Source organism: Mirounga angustirostris, unplaced genomic scaffold (genome assembly GCF_029215605.1).
Source record: "Mirounga angustirostris isolate CCGP_5_RB_7025 unplaced genomic scaffold, mMirAng1.0.hap1 SCAF_4, whole genome shotgun sequence".
Lineage (NCBI taxonomy): Eukaryota > Metazoa > Chordata > Mammalia > Carnivora > Phocidae > Mirounga > Mirounga angustirostris.
In genome coordinates this window covers 20,585,651-20,601,315 of record NW_026991712.1, presented here as the reverse complement: position 1 = coordinate 20,601,315, position 15,665 = coordinate 20,585,651, and the positions used below count along the sequence as shown (strand labels likewise).

At 37.4% G+C, this 15,665-nt stretch overlaps 1 long non-coding RNA gene across 3 annotated transcripts in view; it reads left to right on the top strand.

The window, feature by feature from the left end:
* The window catches only part of LOC123858778 (uncharacterized), a 251,306-nt gene that overhangs the window by 204,842 nt on the left and 30,799 nt on the right, over positions 1 to 15,665 (top strand). The window contains exons 3-4 of one of the 3 annotated variants that reach the window (XR_008507636.2): positions 6,394 to 6,526; positions 9,184 to 9,222. The exons of the other annotated variants lie outside the window; for them this stretch is intronic. This is a non-coding gene — a long non-coding RNA (uncharacterized LOC123858778). The remainder of the gene's footprint in view (positions 1 to 6,393; positions 6,527 to 9,183; positions 9,223 to 15,665) is intronic. 3 annotated transcript variants of the gene reach the window in all.

The window sequence follows — 15,665 nt, the reverse complement described above, 5'->3', positions numbered from 1 at the left end:
GCCAAGCTGATTGAATTCATGTAAATTAAATGTGGGTCTGTTGAAGCTCTATTATAATAACCATAAAAGAAAAGTACTATGGGTAAAAGCTATAATCAGTCACATTTTATATGGACAAAATGACTCACCAATAAATCAGATATTCAGTGTACAGTTTACAGAAAAACGAGCCTGATAAATATAATTTCAGTAAAGTAAACATAAAAATCTTTTAACTGTGCTGAATAGAAAATTCAATCATAAATTAAACTGGCCTAATGATATTTGCTCTGTAAAGTGCTTGCTTGACAAAAATTTGTGAGTGGTGTTATAATATTAAATTAAATGTTTGTATTCATAAAGATGGAACCCAGATATCCATGGCATCAAAAAATAGGGTAGAAATTGCAGGATGAGGCACTCTTACCTGGGTGCTTTAGCACATGGGTGTTGGAGCCTTGGCCCCAGCGTTTGAACAACCCTTCTGCCACTTACTAGTGGCAGGTTGTTTAATCTTTGCCTCATTTGCTCTATTTATAAAATGAGAAAATAATGATAAACACTATCTGACTGTTATGAGGATTGAAAGATTTAATATGTGTCAAATGCTTAGAAAAGCGAGTTCTATCATATAATTAGTCTCAGTAAGAATGAATCTCAGTAATTAATCTCAGGAAGAGTTGCCATCATCCTTACCACCATCTCTCTCATCTTCCCCTCTGTGCTGTATCTTTTGAGCTTAGAGGAGGAGGTATTTCAAGGCTGGGAACCTTATGTTGTTTGAGACTAAGTGATAAAATAATAATCCAGGATATTGCTTCTTATTCTTTGGCAGCAATAATGCCATGGCAGTTTGTAAACCGAGTAAAGTAGCACCATGGAATTTCCTTAGCATACGTCACAGTTGTTAAGTTAATAATTTAACTTAAGAGAATGCAATAAAGAGGCTCTGTACCAAGGTGTGGCAGGGTTAAGGGATTCAAAAAGGGATGACAAAGCCCTCTAAAACTAGCAGGGACAGGCATCTACTCCCACCATCAGGCCAACACAAACACGGTCAAAGAGCCTATCCCTGGAATCTAGACAGAGCTATAGCCACCTGACAGGGGCTGTCTGAGATGCTCACTCAAGGACAACACTATCCCTGCTAAGCCACCATCTGGTTGGAAGAGAGTAAGGGTAAAATGCCCCAACCTTTCTCTTCTCCCATTATCTGATCTCATGTCTATACTTCTTATGGGTCAAACCCAGCTAGAAGCCAGAGGGCAGGGGAACTCAGGTAACACAGTTGGTGGAGGTCATTCTCCCTGGGCACAGGTTAAGGCTGAAATAGATGGAAAGTAAACTTGGAGGGAAAAAGGGAGACTTTCTACCACACTAAGCACACCTGACATATTATTCTAAATCATTATCATGTAGTATGATATCAGAAAAGAAAATGGAGCAATTAAAAAAAAAGATACAATATGCATAAATGACAAATAGCATATTCTTCTAAGTGTGGGGGGGGGGGGAAGGCTTCTCATTAATAGAGGACATCCTGAAGGTAATGTTCAGAGGACATCCTGAAGGTAATATTGTTGTGTAGGTAGGTAGAATGCAAAATGTTCAAATGTGATCAGGACTCTTCTCCAGTTTGTTTATATGTTAAACCTGTCCTTTGATCAGTGGCTCTAATTGCATTTTAAAGAGTCCCCCAAACTTGCACGTTTGTGGCTTTGCTTTCAAATTGGCCCTCTGTCCTGTGCCAGTAGAGTTTACCAGGTAGTATGAGCTCAGTTCTGGTTTCTGAATGGCTCATAGTTCTGTGGGCCCCTCCCGATGTTTCCTGGACACCCTGTTTACCGTTGCTCTACTGCACGTCAGTGTGAGGAATCACACTGTCATCCGTTCTCCTCATGTGTCCTGTCCCGTGCTTCCGTGTGAGGAACGCCATGCCCTGAGCCTGCTGGGCAGGATTTGATCTATGAGTAAGAACAGATGTTGTTCCCTTACTCATCTAGAAGATAATTCATATGCCTTCAGTTTGGTGTGGCATCTGCTACCCTTGGTTTTAGTTTCTAACTCTTTTCTCCAGCTTCTGAATTGAGACTTTTGTGCTCTTGGCTAGCAGCGCACAGTGCAACCAATGTAGCCCATGTTCCACCAGGCCACTAGGCTGGGCCTCGCCCAGAGTAAGTCTCCCTGGTGGAAGAGAGCTGAACACTGATATCCATGACTTTATTTTCAAGCCCTGTCTTTTCTCATCTCAAGCAAAGTAGCATAGTTTAGGCACTATTATAAATCCTTTCCAGGATTGCCTTCAACATATGTCATAAATCCAAGTGTGGAGGAATTCTCGGAGCTAATCAAGAAGAATGGGAATTTATGAATGTAAAAATTAAAATAAAAAGATGCTGCTAAAGCTGCATTAAAGAAAGAGAAGGAAAGGCGGGGGGGGGGGGTTCTTTCTATTATAATATATTTTGTCAAAATTTCCCATTTTCATTTCCCCTTCTTTTAATTCTTCCAATAACTGAAGCACTTTGTTAAGGGCAAAGAAACATAAATCAATAGAGAATTAGTTAACTAGGAAATACAAATCAATAACAACTTCCTTATACAGAAACTTTTTGGTCTGAAATGTTTAGCAATATGCTATTTATTCTAAAAAAAAGTGGCTTTAATAAGCTTGTAATTATGCTATTTACATATCAAAGCACCGTATAATAATCTTTCATTTATCGCAGGGCACAACCAGTTAGCACTTTTTCATCTATTCTGTATCTATGATAAAGAGATAGGCAAACAAATTACATCAGAATAGCAGTAAAAAGGAAATTTCTAGCATGAGTTAATAGATAATACATGCTTAACCCAAATGTCCCGTTTTCTTAATAAATCTCTAATGAGAATTGATGTGTATAATAGTCATTCAAAAGAACTCTAAATTGACTGAAAAAACTAAGGTTATTTTGTGTTGGGTCTTGTTTTTGTTTGCGTATTCTGGTAAGTTTCTATGCCAAGAAAACACAAATTCTGAGCCAGGAAAACTCATTTCTTTAGTATCTGCTGTAACATTTAGAGAAAAAATTGTGCTGGAAATGAACCCTTAGTTTATGATTCTGAATATACCACATATTAGCTGTTCGGCATTGAGCAAATGATTTATGAAGGGTTGTTTTGTCTTTCCAGATTCTTCTTGGCACAGATCCTTTTCTATGCTGACAGTATGCTCGTGGTTGCCCCCATGTTTTTATAAGACTCAACACCACTGACAACAGTTAACTTGGACCCAACTAGATCAATTAAGGCCCTTCCTTAGATTTGGTTTGGAGAACATCTCAGCATCTCAGTGGTTAAACTCTATGATATATAACTTAAGAACTATTAGCAGCCATATTTTCCTGCTTCTGAAGAGTGCTGGTTTACAATGAGAGGGAATAAAGCCAACCTGCAGAGAGAAACAGAGATGGAAACAATCCGGTGAGGTTCATGTCTCTGGTTCCAGTTGTTCCTGAAGCTCCTCTCCTTCCCTGCACTTCCTGGGACTGGGTTTTTCAACACTTACTTGGCTTTTGCCTTTTCAAGTGGATTTTACCTCATTCAGTTCTGGTTAGAATGTTAAACCCACACTTTCACGAGCCACACCCAAAGTCCTGTATGTAATTTTGTAATTGTAATTTTATTTTTAAAAAATTACTCACTCACAGAATTGTGTCAGTTTAATGCACCCAGGAACCTGAACTCACTTTTGAATTTAACTAATAAAATTTCATTTCTCCGATTTTCACTAACTCATTTGTAAAAGATAGGAAATCATTCTTAAATGCCGCTAAAAATTCTGTGACTTGACTACAGTATAAAGTGTAACTTCCCTTCATGTTCCATTTATTTTTACAACCATTGGGAAATGGCTCCTTTTGTTCAAACTTTCACAGAGATCATAACGAGGTGCCATTGATTAGTAACAAAGAAATTTGAAAAGGAAGTGACCATGAGAACTGGGAACTTGAGGGGATTTCAGGTAAAATTCGACCTGTCATTACCCCTCTGGAATAGACAAAGGGTCTCAATATTGAAGGGACAATTGCTGACATGAAAATTCTAGGTAGTATACGTTGGGGATTTCTTTCATTAAAATACATACTTCCTCCCTAGTCATTAGATGATACTTGGAAGTTTTGTGGTCTAGTGTTTGATTCTTGCTTGGGCAATTTTTTCCATTTGATTCATTTTTACATGTTAAAAATGTAGTAGCTTTCAGATGTATTAAATATTACTGTAAAGAGTTTACTATCAGCAAAGCTTTTCTTATCAAGAGATAAAAATTTTTATCACTGTTGTTTGCTGCTGTGCCCAGCTCTCAGACACTGAATCCTTGTTATATGGTCTGGTTGCTTCTTATCTTCTTACTTTTCTTAGTGCATAGCACCTCAACATTTTCTGGTTCTAAAGGTTATTGCAGTTTTTCCATTGGTATGATTATGGTTTCACTCACTTTTAAGGAAAAACAGGTTTTTGTTAAGGGTGAGATGTTAAACAGGACACTTTATTCTCTGGTTCTTGGTCCCCAACTGAAAAATAGGAGTAAGAAACTAACCATCAAGGTTTTGTGAAAATTAATTGAAATTAGAAGGTGCAAATGTAATAGCCTGAGCTTTAGCAATGTTTGTTCTCTCTTTGTATGCCAAATCCCAACTCGCTACTGGCTCTTTTCTGACTTATCAGAATTCTTTTGAGAAAAAAGTCAGGTTACAGATAAAAATTCACATCAGAAGTGGTATACAAAGCAAAATCTTAAATACTTAACATCAGCAACTAAGAATGGTGGTATCACCTAGATAATGTCAAACACTGAATATATTTGAAACATTAACCATAAATATGCATAAATATAAACTATTGTGTATGACATAAAAGTGTGTGACTAACAACTTTAATAGCATAAAGTTATATGAAGATACTGAAGGTCTTAAATAGCATTGGTTTACCTTTGTTGAGCATCATGGAGAACTTTATGGCAACAATAGCCTAGTCAAAGTCATTGCCTTTCTTCTGAAAAATTACAGATGATTTATTCAATTATCTTCCCAATATTTCCCCACTCTAATGATGTCTCCCTGTGTTTTAGTCAGAGTGTGATCAGAGAAACACAAAATCTCTGAACTACACATTAATATCTAAATAGGGGTCTATAATAGTGGCTTGGCCTTACACAGTTGCGGGACATGGTTAAACTGTTATGTGAGATGTTTCCTTCTGGATCTGGTGGTGGAGACAGACATCCACAGGGCAGGCAGTTAAGAAGAAGGATGGATGTGAGGGGAAGAGAGCACAAGCAGGAACCTGCAATGCTGACTGGAGCCCATGAGGAGAGGCTTTTAAAATCCATGACAGTTTCTCCCTGCCTTTACACCTGCCACATGGGGAATGGGGGTATCCTGCAGGGGAAGCTAGTGCCCTTCATCCTGGGACTCATTCTGCACCTAACCCAGGAGCCAGAGAAGCCAAATGAGGATTTGGCAGGAGGTACAGGAACTGGAGAAGAGGATGCTACCCCAAGGTGAGAAGCCAGCAACAAGCAACAGTGTGTATAAGCTACCAGGAGCCTCATTGCCTGCTTTCACCTTCTGCATGCACAAGGAGTGTGGCTGATGATACTTCATGCCAACCAGGAGCTATGCAGGCAAGGGAATTTTTGAAATTCAGTTCCAGTGGAGCTAAATTGACATAATATAAATCTACCACACTCTGAATAATTGTGTAAAATTCCATCTCTGTACCTTTTACTTTTCTTAACATAACTTGTTCTCATCTACATCCTTGGGATAACATCCTCTCCCCAGATATCCTACTCTTCTTGCCAAATTTGAGCTCTATTTGTTGTTCAGTAGATAAATAAATTCAACTCACTTGTATCAATTTTCCAGGGCAATGTTTAACTTTTATTTGTTTCATAATGGGTTCCTAGAACTAGTAATCACACTCAACCCATCCTATCTAGCAGAAACTTGTTTAAAATGAATTCTGGTTTAATGGTTTTTGCATGTTACTCTGAAATGCAGGCCTAGCTTTACTCTTCATTTCTCTTGCAGCTCAGTCTTTTGTTTACAAATGTAGATAGATCTGTATTATACTAAAAACCAGAAATGGATTAGTGAGGTATCCTGGATAATGCAATAAATGAATCTGTTGTTTAAAATGAAAAGAATTTTCTGGTTTAGCTTTGAAGAAGAGTACAGAAAATCATGCCATTAGCAATAATTTACTCATTTGTATATTTTATACAGATTTAATAAGTCTTTGCTTTCAACTTGGCTTTTATATGGAGATTATAAAGTGCTTTGTCAGTTTTACAAATATAACTTGAAGGCTTAAACTTGGCTAATACATCACATTGCTGTTTCCCCTTCTTCCTATTTTCACTGGTAGAAGCAAGAGCTGAACACACAGGAGCTGGTGCCTTAAGGGAGTAGAGGTCATGAAAAGTCGATGACATGGAGGGCCAAGGAGAAGGTAGATCTCAAGCCCTAAAATCATCACATGTGCAACATCTCTAGGCCAGGTGAGTCCTGTAGGTTCCTACAGAAGTTAAGAATCTCCAGCAAAGCAGTATCCTAAAACTGAGAGGTAGCTGTTAGGGGAGGATGGGACAACCCTCTGGAGCCTTGCTAGAAACACCTCAAAAAAAAAAAAAAAAGGAGAAAACGCAGAGAGAGCACCAAGAAACTCTGGAATGAGGAGAAAGGGAATAGGTCAGATGCAGCATCTGAGAAACTCTCGCCCTTAGAGAAGAAAAGTAAGAGTCAGGCCAGCACCTGCAGAGTGGCTAGCTGTGTTCCCAAAGGACTTCAGACTCATCTACATCCACTCATTTTGCAGCACTCACAAACCCCTTCACCATCACCAAGGCAAAGTCTGGGAAGGTAACCTGTAACCATCTTATATAGGTAATCATCAGGCTAATCTTTATACCTCTAATTCACTCTTGACACTCATTTTGTCCAGACCTCAACTGCATGAAGACTCTTTGGTTGGCATTAAGAGGAACTTGAGAGAGAGAGATGATATGGCATGAGATGTTGCCAATTTCATTGAAATACTGCAAATAGAATTTATTTCCAAAATGATATCTTGGATGCTGCCATTTATAAAACCAATTCAAGAATTTCTTCCAAGGTTGCTCATTCCACAAATATTTACTGAGCATCTACTATGTGTGAATGCTAAGGAAACACAACGGAGAAAAATTCCTTGACCTCATGGAGCTTGCATTCTTGTCACCCTGTCACCTGTCAGTCCTTTCTTCCATTCCCCAAGACAGTGAATCCAAACCCATTTAACCTCTGCCACTTTCTGTCTCCCCATCTTTGCCTCACATCCTTCACTCACAGTAGATACTTCATATACCACTTCACAAAGAGAACAGAGGATGGCAGCCCAGTTTTCTCCCCACCTCCCTCTAGCGGGGAACCCGGCCACACTCTCTTTCTGACTCAGGAAACCGGGCATCATTTCTGAATTTCCCCAGGGCTTTGGAAGCCATGGAGTCATGAACATGCCTGTGTCCGCTATGGGCTTTGTCCACAAAATCGAGGGTGCCCGGTATTTCCTTCATTTTTCTTCATTTGCTGACAGATTCCAAAGCTTTAGCATGCCCTCAAAGCATCCACTGCATTTTACTAACTCATTTTGATAACTTTAAAGAAGATGGCACCCACTCTTCGGATATAGAATTGCTTCTTAGAACAGATCATGTATTAGTTGTTAGCTAGTAAGTAATATATCAAAAAGGTGATGGGATTGTAAGTGCTGGTGTCATAAAGAAAGAGAGAAGTGTCTTTTTTTCCCCTGAGTCACAGAAATGCCGATATTTAAGAGCTCAGTGAAAATAAACCCTTAGTGAATACTAGCTAACCTGATAAAGAGTGATGAAGTCAAAAGATGATGGGCTTTGGAACAGATAGTCTTTGGTTTGAGTTCCAGCAGTGTTGCTTAGTAGCCATGTGACTTTGTAAAAGCGATCTAGTATCTGTAAAGACAACTGTTATCACTTGTAAAATAAAGATAAAAATCCAGCCTTATCAGGGTTATAGTAAGGAATAGATGAGATAACATAACGTCTCCAGCCCCACACTTGGGTGAAATGGCAGCCGATTCGATATTAAGGGCCAGTTTTCTTTAGAATCCCTGGGCCCCTCCCGTGCCTCTCCTGCACCATCTCATCTCATTTGTTTTGTCCATAGCTCTGTAATTGCAATGCAGTTGATGGCTGGAGGTTTCCAGAAGAGCTGACCAAATACCAGTGTTCCCAAAGAGTGAATCCACCTAGAGATGTTATTTGAGTAATTTTTTGTCATTGTGTTAAGAATTGTATCTTGTCTATTTGACGCAAGTTTGAGTAATAGAAACCTAATGAGCCTTTTCTTATCAGAAAACTATGTCTACCTCAAAACAAAATGTATTTGTGAAGAGTCAATTACTTTTATGCTTTCTTGGGCAAACTTTGAGGCGATTGGTAACAGGAATTATAATTAGAGCATTGAAAGTATTGTTCTATTTTCTGCCCACTGAAATCCTGCTACTTTATTAGTAAGACATAGGCCTGAGCAGATCCGCTGATGGAGAAACTTGTGCCTTCAGATTAATTTAGATACATATAGGTATATGCTTTTGATTAATGTTGGAGTTCTTATCCTCTGGATGACCTTGTTAATTCATTTGGTGGAGTCTAACCTGTCTTCCTCAGTGAGGAGAAATAGGATCATTTCCAAGGGATACAGTAGAGACCAGAGTCCCATATTTGTTTTAATCTCTGGTGATATACTGTATTGCGACCAAGAAAACTCAACTGAGAAAATCTTTATTTCCTAGAGTTGGCTTGATATTTACCAACCTAATGCTGATTTAATATGGGAGTAAGATGAAAGTGAGGAAGGGAAAAATATTCTCAGGGGAAGCTAAAAAAGAAAACAAAACAAAATTCAGTTTGATATTTGGCCATTAGCTACTGTTAATGAATCTATTCAATTGATGAGGTGTCACTGGTTTCATTATCTACATTACTGTAAGATAGAATTGGGGGGAGGTGTGTCTTTATCCCCCTTATTTCAGAGGTTACTATTTCTCCCAACAATTTATATTCATTCAGTCTTAGAGAAAGGTTGATATGAAATGATAATGGCAATGATAATCCTTAAACCCATGTCTTGCTTTTCCTAGGATTTATCTATTCTGTCCAAGAAGAGAATAAGGAATGAGGTAAATATATTCACATATTAATTCAAATTTAAAACTTTTTTTTGAGTGTTTACTGTCAGGCACTGAATTAGGTACTGTATATGAAGAGGTAAATAAGTCATTTTTTTCTGTTCTTGTGGATCTCAGAGTTTAATAGGAGAAACAGACGATTTGTCCCAGCAATCAGTGCACTTAGAGGTGTTTTAGGTCAGATTCCCTAAAAGCACAACCTGACATGGAGGTTTGTGTATGAGTGATTAGCTGATGGAGTGTTTCCAAGAGTGAAGGAAGCAGATCTGGGCAGGGGAAGAAGCTAAGCAGAGATGTGAATTCAGCTGAGTCTTGCCTCACCTGATCTCCAGGGGCATGAAGACCACAGACTGGTCCCACTTTGAGTCTAGAGGCTGGGCCTGTGTACCCTTCAAGCATCTAGTCATTTGATGAGGGCTCTCTTTGTGGTCATTTCTGGACTCCTAGTGGTCAAAGAGAATCCTCTGGAGAAAGATCACTATGGGCCACCAGCAGCCAAGACTCCTAGCAACTGAGAGATAAGCACACTGGCTTGGTGGTGGCCTGGTTCAGACACTATCTGCCACTGGAAACAAAAATGAGTATAACGTGGCTTTTCACCCAGGTAAGTCAGAGTCCCACTGTGTAGACTGGCATTAAACAAACTACAGTGCAGTGTGACTAGTATAACCAGAAGAGTTTGTACAAGATGGCAGGCACAAGACAGCGATGATCTGATTATACGTTCACTGGCACTTAACCTCATTACACAAAACACTGGTGGCATTTTTAAAAATTGTTCTATATTTCTGGTGGTAAAGAGTATGGGCATGGAAGTCTCTTCAGAGAAGATGCTAATTAAGGTAGATTCATAAGGAATAGGCTTTGTAAATGGGATACTGGTGAATGGGGAATGATTACAACTGCAATGTCTAATCCATGACCCTGAATTAAATCTCAGTGAGAACTCTTTTTCAACCCTATTGCCATTCAGTCCTATAAAGGTATAATTAAGCATGTATATGTAGATAATAATATATAATATATATTTTACTATATTATAACTATATGGTGAGTAATAATTATAGGTTACATTGTTGTATTATTTTGTATATTTCAAAAATTATAAACATATTATAAGGTATAAATATTCTATATAAATAAATATATAAATAATAGTTAATATAATCGAAATAACAATATAAATATTATAAACATATTATATTTTATTAATATATAATATACATAATTGATTATATTTATCTTACATTATATTATATTGAGACTTTAAGAAAGGAATAAGATTGGATTTTAAGGAAGAAGGACACTTGTAACACAATGATAAGAGCCTTTCTATTATAGTAAGCACATGGTGATAGTATTCTCTTTTGGAACTAAGAAGGAAGCTACCAATATGAGTCAAGATTTGTTGAAAGATACAGATATACTTTTAATAATGGAGTTGGCCTGTCAAGTTAAATGATTGAGGTATGTTTTCATAAGAAGCTTTTCCAAAGGTAGTCTACAATATCCAGTGATATTTTCATTTAGTGATACCATTGTTTTATTTAATACATCTTGGATGTAATGTGGGCTGTAGGCTTGTAGAACCTCCAGGGAAAACAGGCCCAACCCAGAACTGGGAACATCCCTAATGGGTTCCAGGTTTTCATTTCTTGTGATGTACTTCTCCAGAATTGGTCATATTAAATAAAATGATGTTTCAGTGTACTTATCTAATGCTCTAGCCACGCAAATATCCATGTTTTAAGAACACAGTAGAATGAAGTGAGATTTCTTTGTCTGTGTGGCTCAGTATCAGTTTCTGCAGTCTTCTTATTCACTTCAAATCCTGGAATATAATGCTTGGCTTGGAGGTTGACAAACTGGCAGGTCATTTATTTGTGTTCATTATTTATTACTTGAGCTTTTCATATTTCATCTCCTTTTTTAATGGTCATCCCAATATTTTCCCAGAATTGTCTTTTAATTTGAAAATGTACATTTCACTTAAAAACAAAAGGAGAAAAGAAACCTTCTGTGACCTCCATAATTACCTTCTACATTTGCTTATTTTTCTTTTCATGTGAACATATTAAAAAATTGCTTGGATATCTGATGTTCTATTCAAGGAAGAAAGTTACATTGTTTAAGTATTGTGTTCATTCCTCCATGTTTGATGGCTTGAGTGGTAGAAGACCATGGAGAGGAGAAATTTCTTATGAGGAGAAATGTGAGGGAAGAGAATAAAGGAAACACAAATACAGGTACACTGAAACATACACACACCACCACCACCACCACCACCCATGGGTAAATGACTCTAGGACAAAATGGCCTGATTTAAGTGCTATTTGAAACTTGGCATCAATATGACTTCTACTTTTACAAAAGCTTCTGGAAAAAGCTATATTAGGAAATATTGGCAATTTATGTCTGATTTTTGTTACTCTAACTTCTTTCCTGAGACAAGGGACAACATGTGGTTGTATTAAACTATAACAAGGACAGACACACACAGATGAAAATCCATCCTTTTATTTGCACAATTCTATCCTTTTATTTGCATACTTCCCATAGGGGTAAGTGACCAGTTTGAATTTGGGAAGTTATGCCTTTCACTAGGAGAAAACAGGCATGTGAAGGTGCTTTCATTTCTCTTGGTTAGTAAGGTCATCCTATATCGGTTATCCGTGGTTGGTTTAGTCCTGTAGGGATGCAGAGCAGCTCTTTTTGCTCTATTTTCCTTTAGCTATTGCCTCCTCTCTCACTCAGTCCATGTGGTTTAGGTGAGACAGCACTCCCCTTCCCACCCCGTCACCCATCCCAGACCCCTGAGGAGGTCCAATACCCAGGTCAACAAACATAGCACTCACTCTCATTGCCAGGATGGGCGCAAGATCTAAAGCTAGGCCAAACCACTCATATTCCTGTCCTTGCAACCAGACTACTCAATGCTTTTTTAGGAGGATAAAGGGGATTTCTCTTTTCTCTTGGTTTTAATTCTTAAGTAATTATAAACCAGACAGCCAAATAAAAAGACACTTTCTTACTCTCATTCTATTATTAAAATAACAATGTGTTAGGAGCCATGCTCACTGCATTTGTTTCATCATCTTATATAATTTCCTCTGGGGTAGGTACTTCTATTATCCCCATTTATGTATGAGAAGCTAAAACTTAAACATACTGTTTTTTGAAGGTCACATGCTAATAAATAAATGATAGTTAGGCCTGAACCTATTTAGTCTGACCTGAAACTCATGCTCTTAACCTCTGCATATTATCTGTAGGCATTCTTCTGAGCAGAAGGAAAGCCTACATTTAACATTTTTGCAAACATCAAATCAAAACATATATTTGGAACAGAGGAATGAAGGAGAAGTAGGAGAGAGTATGCCCTAGAGAATCACAGACTCAGAGGGACCGTAAGTCTCTCAGTGGCTAGAGATCAAGATTGGAGCATCTTGAATAGTGGTAGGACAGAGATGGGTACCACTCAAGTAAGCTGAGTCCTGGCTAAGTACTTACCAAGCTAAATCTATAACTCGAGGTTACACACTTGAGGCATCACATCACCTTCAGTGTGAGCGCCATATTCTAGACTATTCCAAAGTTTGCTAGAGCTAGGTAATAAGTTTGGCTTGCTACCCTGTTGTATCATGTTTGTTTACTAATGAATTCATTTGTTTATTCAGTCATTCATTCCTTTGATTTTTATTGAGCATCTGCTAAGTGTCAGGTATTAGATGGCTAGGATATATCAAGGTATCTGCCCAAAAGGAACTCCTAATATAGAACAGGAGATGGATGAGTTAAAAAACAAATTATAATGAAGCAATGAATGTTCAATAGTTTTAGTAGGAAGAAAAAAGAAGGAAAATAAATTATAATAGAGTAGATTTGGTGACCTGTACTGGACCATACCGTTGAGCCAGGAAAGATGCCTCTAATATTTACTCTTATTAATTTTATTTATTTAATTATGGATAAATTTAATTCTAGAAATGTTCCCAGATGCCTTTCCCTGCTGGGGAACACAACAGTTTTATAAATGGCAACCTTCCCCTCGTGAGCTGGAAGCCATCTAAATTCTTCAGTGCCTCTGCTAGCAGCTACATTTAAAGAATTTTATGCTGAAGTATTTTGATGTAATTGGGAAAAATAGGATGAATCAGATCCATTCAGATTCTAGTTCAACTTAACTGCTTACTAAGTGTATGATATTGTATAAATTATTTAACAACTCTGAGCCCATTTTTTAAAACTGTAACATGGGGATGCATATGTAAAGTGTAAATGAATGTATAAATATGAAGTGCATCTCATGTTAGTATTCACTTGCTCAACAAATTTTAGTTTTCTTCCCTTCCATGGTTTCCTAGTTTCTGTTTTCTCATTTATCATATTGGGATAACAGTACTTATTTGTAGGACTGATCAATCAATGAAAGTATGTATATCAAAAAATGGTTGGCACATAGTAGATGCTCAATAAATGTCAAATCCCCTTCCCTTTTCTCTTACATTCTTGAAAAATGGGCAAAAGGAACTTCTCTGGTAAATTCTAAGAAGAAAAAAATCCTACATATCTGAATAATTACATTCTTCACTCAGAGTCCATTACAGTTCTCCACTTTGCCTGGAAAGACACAATAAAAACAAAGACAAAGTAGGAAGCAGATTACAAAGACATACAATGTATAAGCGAACTAGTTAAAACTTTCAGTAAGATTTTCTCTCTCTCTCTCTATATTTTTTTTTTCCAATGGTTTGATAATTAATATTCTAATGTTATAAAAATAAAAGCAATGCTTTCAAATCATAGTACAAATCAAAAACAGTTGCCTTATTTGTACTATGGAAAAGGTGATTTAGAAATAACATTTTTATTCATTTGTCACATATATTTTGTAATATGGGGCCCAAACCTTAAAACTCGTGGTTGATAGTCTGGTTATATAAAAGCCTTCTCCCTGCTGAAAAGTAGTTTTCTACTCTAAATCCATTCTATTTTCATTTATGCTGGAATGATGAATAATGCAGTGTTAAATTGCCTTTTTTCTGATTTAATACTAGCACAGGAACTCTTCTCTAGAATAATATCAATTAAAATTCTCTGTGGCAGATGTGGGTTGTGGACCTGGTCAAAAGGCATAAACTCCCAACCTACCTTGTGATTGTTTTAGTAGAGGATTTCCAGGCATTACTTCGAATGAACTCAGCCATGCATTGCAGGTAATGAGGGAGACACAATTTCATACCCAGCTTCTTAACTCCTTAGCAGCTGTTGAAGGTAGCTTTATTTTTCATTTGGTGGACTGCAATATCCCCTCAGATTAGGGAGAAGGAAGCCCTTTGTATTTTATAAGCACAGCTCTGTCAGGAGTGAGTAATAATAGCATGGACTCTGCTTTTTATAGTCAATTTTATTTCTATTTTAAGGAACAAGTTCTTCATCACATTTGGAAGCAGAAGCAGAATGGCTCTTGGTAAAAGTTAAAGCATGGACAATATCAGCAAAGATAATTGAAATCTATACATTTAAATCTAATTCTATTTGATTTCTTTCCAAATAAGTATTAAGTCCCTACTATATACAAAAGAGTATGTTCAATGCATATATGTTGATTTAACTTTGTCAATATCCATTATCCAGGTTGGTCCACCAATATTGAATATACTCTCCCAGTTTTCTGCAATTCAACTAGTCATGAATAACTTTGATTTCCTTCTTGTCTTCTTATTGTTACCCATAAAGTTTTAGAGCCATCTTACATTCTTAGAATATATTTACCTAAGGAAAAGCTAATTTCATGAGGGAAATCTCCTATTAAGATTCCAAGAGTACCTCAAAGAAGCCAAAAAGGACTTTTTTTCTGAAAGACCTAGGCTTTCTTTCCTATCAATGATCTAAAACTGACTAGTGTAACAGGTATATTGCAATATGTCTTCCAATGGTCCCTGCCTCCTGGCAATTACCCCCTCATTTGATCTCTTCCCATTGAATGTGGGTTCACCCTTTGACTTGCTTCTAACCATTAGAATAAGGAAAAGGTGATGGGATATCACTTCTGTAATTGGGTTATATAAAATTATGACTTCCGTCTTCCTAGCAGATTCTCTCTATTGCCTTCTCAATTTGCATACTGCCATATTAGGAAGGTGCATGTGGCAAGGAACTAAGAAATATTTCTAGCCAATAGCCAGCAGGAAACAGGCCCTCAGCCCAGTAACTGCTGGAAAACTGAATTTTTCCAACAAGCCTGTGTGTATGGAAGCCGATCCTCTCCTAGTCAAGTCTTCAGATGAGACCACAGCCCTGGCCAACACCTTGATTAAAATCATATTCCTTGAAGCACTAGTCACAATAGTCAAGATGTGGAAACAACCCAAATGTCCATTGACAGATGAATGGGTAAATAATATGTAGTATATATATATACATTGGAATAT